Source organism: Bufo bufo, chromosome 4 (assembly GCF_905171765.1).
Source record: "Bufo bufo chromosome 4, aBufBuf1.1, whole genome shotgun sequence".
Lineage (NCBI taxonomy): Eukaryota > Metazoa > Chordata > Amphibia > Anura > Bufonidae > Bufo > Bufo bufo.
The window spans coordinates 346,110,801-346,116,173 of record NC_053392.1 but is presented as its reverse complement, the minus strand read 5'-3'; positions in this window follow the sequence as shown (position 1 = coordinate 346,116,173).

Genomic DNA, 5,373 nt, shown 5'->3' with positions numbered 1-5,373 from the left:
TTCTTCTTTAAGGACCTGGGAGAAAAGGACCTTTGGTGACGTCACTGCGCTCATCACATGATCCATCACCATGCTGATGGACCATGTGATGAGCGCAGTGACATCACCAAAGGTCCTTTTCCTCCCAGGTCATCAAAGAAGAAAATTGAAGACAAGCCAGGTAGTGCGAACAAGTGGATGAGGTGAGTTTAATTCTTTTTTTTAACCCCTCCATCCCTAATTTACTTAGCATTCTGTATTAAGAATACTATTATTTTCCCTTATAACCATATTTTAAAATTTACACAACACCTAACCCAAACTTCTGTGAAGAGGTTCGGGTCTGGGTACCAAACATGCAGATTTTTCTCACGCGCGTGCAAAGCTCATTAAAACGCTTTGCACTCATGCGCATTTTCCCACAATGCACCCGCATCTTTTCCCGCACGTCACCCGTTCCCGCCCATGTGAAAGAGGCCTTATGGTTCATTGTGTGAAAGATAAATTTTTCCTGCATATCTATACATTTAATAGTTTTCTCTTGTAAAATAGCGCAAAAATAATCTGAATATAGAAATTTCTAAAATCTCAACTGCATTATATAATAAAATAATATTAAAAAAAATGGGCTGTAATATACAGAGAGGCACCAGAGGAACACTTTTTGGGTCAATATTGGGGATGTAATAATGCAAATCTATACCTCAGATCAAAAAGAGGGACATTTAAGTATCAAAGAGGGACTTGGGTCAAAAAGAGGGACACTTGGGAGGTCTGGGATAGGCGTAGCGGTATGTGATCATCAGGCACTGACTGCTGTAATGATACTCATTAGTGTTGAGCGAAGCGAGCTTCAGATGCTTCACCCAAAGCCGCTTCATTCAAAAACTCAGAATAATACTTTACGGAGATCCGTCTCCCTACAGTATTAGAATGTATGGGCTCCGATGAGCTGAAGGAGGTTATTCGCAAAGTCGAAGTTCTGAGGTACTAGTCGGAAGCAAAGCAGAGTTCGGTTTCAAGTTTTAAAGTGCTTTTCCACTTTGAAAATCAACTACCAAAGTTATTCAACGAATTCACGCGCGACTTCGTGAATAACCTCCTTCGGCTCTGCACTGTACTTGCTATCCTGTGGATAGGGAATCACAACATAACCGGAATACCCCTTTAACAAAGTATAAACTAATAGTGGAGCTTCTCCAGTGATCACAAGACCAAGGTGGTGCACGTTTTATTTTGGGTTCTGCAGCAGGGCATATCTTGGGGCAGGGTCACATTAATACTGGGTGGCATCTCCCATTGTCAGACATCCCAACCTGCAAAAACTCATTTCAGGGAGGTGCACGTCTCATTTCAGGGTGGTTTTCTTTTTTTTTCCTTCAAGAACTTTTTATTACCTTTTCCAAACATATGCAGTATCTGCACACTTTGCTCTATGGTGTGGAGGGCTGGGCTCATTACCCTGCCCCAAATTATCATATTTATGTATATGATTAAAGGGATTCTGTCACCACCTACAACATTTGCTCATGTCCAGGGCAGCATTCTGATTTCTAAGGTGGCCTTATAAAAGCTATTTGTGGCTTTTCTTCTGCGGAAAAACAGGTTTTACTAACCTGTCAATCACTGAATTAAGGTCCCCAAGCAGGGGAGGTCTGTGGATGCATGGTGCCCGGCCGCACGCATCGCCGTTCGTGCCCAGCGCCGCCTTCTACTCCTCAGTGCCGCCTCTCCCTCCCTCCCCCTCCTCCCGCTTTGAGATCCCGCGCGTGCGCACAGGCTCAGCCTGATGCGCCATTGTGGACTGCTGGCATCGGCTTCTTCTTGCACTGTGCGCACGCGCCGAGAAGGGGACACTGCTACAGGTTGCCGGAAAGGTTTACTGCGAGTAAACTAGAGATGGGAAGTTCGGATCTTTCACATGAATCGGTTCATTCGCTGAGCCGACAAGAAGCAAGTGAACAGAAGCTTAGATTGCGCAATGCGCATGCACGGATGCTTGGATTCACTTGCTGACTCGCAGAGTCGGCTCTTGGTCAGGAAGTCAGGAAGTTTATTCTTTAAAACCCTGTGTGTAATTATCTGCCCCACTGTAGGAAAAAAACAAGCATCCAGGGGGGGTGAATTTAACTCTGGGGTAAATAATATAATTAAAATGGAGGGTTAAATGTGTAAATGTATTTAAACAAAAATACATCTCTCTCAATAGTTCTATAGCTACTGAAGGAGGCAGAAGAAGGGATGCCTTTAACATATAAATCTCCTTGAGAAGCCAATTTGACCCTAAAGGGTTAATTCAACCTGTAATCTAAACTCTGTCCTGTCACTTCTCTTATCTCTGCTCTGCTATCAGTGAACCTTTCCGGGATATATTGTCTCACATGCCGGTGTCAGGGCACCGCTATCTAATAGCGGGAGACTCCCTGAACCTCCGGGAGACTTGAGATCCCTGCATTGTTGCAATACAGGCTGCCACTCTGGCATGGTAATGGTCATACAGATGCTGCATATCCTCCTGTGGTATGTCATTCCGTGGTCTTTCAACATGGACCTGTAGGCCGGCCAAGGTGGTCATTGGCTGCTGTGCATGAGAGATCGTTTGCCCCATTCAGTCCCACACTTTCTCCATGAGGGGAGATATCTGGCAATTGAGCTGGACAAGGGAGATGCTTGATACCCTGAAGAGCACAGTGTGTGGGCAGGTGTTATCTTGTTGAAGCGCCACGTATCCTGATTGAGTCAAAAAAGGCAGTCGGACTGGTTCCACAATGTTCTGGACATACAGAAGGCTGGTCAATGTTCCCTCCATGCATACCAGAAGTGGACAGCTATAGTAGCTAATGGTGCACCATTCCATGACACCTGGTGTTGGCCCTGTGTGTCTTCACACTATGCATGATGGCGAGAGGTACCCTCCAACCCTCCTGTGAGCTCTGATGCTGCCATTGTTGGTACCAAGGTAAAACCTGCTTTCATCACTGAACACTGTTGTTTGCCATTGGTCTAAAGCAGTGATGTCAGCATCCATGGAAATCTATGGTAGGCATAGGGTCAATGTCAACATTCCTGTTGATCATATAATGGACAGATATAGTAATATTGCACATGTACACACAAATGCTTATTCAGGTACACAGCAGGTACACTTAAAGGCTATGTACACCTTTGGGGGCAATGTTTTAGTTATTATTGCTTTTTGCTAATTTTGGGCTTGAAGTAATTTTTTCAATTGGTCTTTATTAAAAATATTTAGCAGTTTTGTCATATAGGGTTAACTACTGCCTAGCTGTGAGAATGTACTTTTAGTTTCACTATGTGTTGGTCATCTAATAACTCTTATCTCTAAGGCCTCTTTCACACGGGCGTCACATTTTGGCTCCGGATGCGTCCCGGGTGCATTGCGGCAAACCCGCGCGAGTAGGTACGCAATTTCAGTTAGTTTTGACTGCGATTGCGTTCCGTTGTTCAGTTTTTATCGTGCGGGTGCAATGTGTTTTGCACGCGCGTGATGAAAAACCGAATGTGGTACCCAGACCCGAACTTCTTCACTGAAGTTCAGATTTGGGTTCAAGGTTGTGTAGATGTAATTATTTTCCCTTATAACATGGTTATAAGGGAAAATAATAGCATTCTTAATACAGAATGCTAAGTAAATTAGGGCTGGAGGGGTTAAATAAAAAAAATATATATATTTAACTCACCTTAATCTACTTGTTCGCGAAGCCCGGCTTCTCTGTTGTCTTCTTTCTTCAGGACCTGGGAAAAGGACCTTTGATTACATCACTGCGCTCATCACATGGTCCATCACATGATCCATCACCATGGTGATGGATCATGTGACGGACCATGTGATGAGCGCAGTGACATCGCCACAGGTCCTTTTCCTCCTGCACAGCAAAGAAGAAGAAAGAAGAGAAGCCGGGCTGTGCGAACAAGTGGATTAAGGTGAGTTAAATTCTTTATTTTTTTTTTTAACCCCTCCAGCGCTATTTTACTATGCATTCTGTATTCAGAATGCTATTATTTTCCCTTATAACCATGTTATAAGGGAAAATAATATAATGATCGGGTCCCCATCCCGATCATATCCTAACAAACATGCGTGAAAATCGCACCTCATCCGCACTTGCTTGCGGATGCTTGCGATTTTCACGCAGCCCCATTCATTTCTATGGGGCCTACGTTGCCTGAAAAATGCACAAAGTAGAGCATGCTGCGATTTTTACGCAACGCACAAGTGATGCGTGAAAATCACTGTTCATGTGCACAGCCCCATAGAAGTGAATGGGTCCGGATTCAGTGCGGGTGCAATGCGTTCACCCCGCGCAGAAATCCCGCCCATCTGAAAGAGGCCTAAATTACTAATAGCTCAAAAACACTTATTTAAGCCACATTCTAATCAGCAAGATAAGAGTTAGCTATAGCTATAATGAGTGTTTATAAGATCGGAGATAAGGAGCCATCAGCTAAGCTGCCTGACGGAACACAGTAAAACACAGAGCACGCCAGTAGAGAATCTGAAGCCTATACAGAGAAAGGGGCTCCAAATTTCGACCAATCTAAAAAAAAATATTTTTAGCTCAAAATTAGTACAATGCAATAATAAAGTGTCCATAGCCTTTAAAACCTGTTCTGTGCACTTTAAAGCATAGTCATAGCAGAAATCTGATGGAATCTGCATAAAAAAATTGTATCTTCTAATATTATTATGCATTTTCCATACATATTAGCATCTAAAAGGGTGTGGCTGTGAGGAATCTAAAAATGTATACCATTATTTTATGTATTGAAATGTATAATACCATTGCCCGTACCTTCAGACCCTTTGGATCACAACCATGGTGGAATTTAAAGTGGCTGGCGACCGGTTTCAATTTGGACTCGTCTTGCTCATCTCGGGCAGATATAATGTCACGAACATGCTCCCTGACACGAATCTTCAATTCTCTCGTAAGACCTACATATATTTTCGAACATGGACAGTTTGCATAATATACAACCGCAGTACTTGAACACGTTAGGCAATGAGTAACCCGAAATGTTTTCTCACCTGTGATGTCATGAAATTCCACAGCCCCCTCACCATATTGGTGCAGGCTATGCACTTTCCGCACGGTACAAAACCCCACCTTGGTCTGCTGATCCCAGGAACGACAGGAGGAACCTGTCTCACATAGAAATTCTTCACCAAGTGGTCCCTCAGATTTTTTGATCTTCTTGCTACCAACGAGGGACCAGAGGCAACATACTTCGCAATCACTGGATCCGTAAGTAGACTCGGCCAAACTTTCTCCAGACAGGTTCTCATCTCGTGCCATCTTGAATGATAAGCCTGCACCAATATGGTGAGTGCTGTGGAATTTCATGACATCACTGGTCAGAAAACTTTTCGGA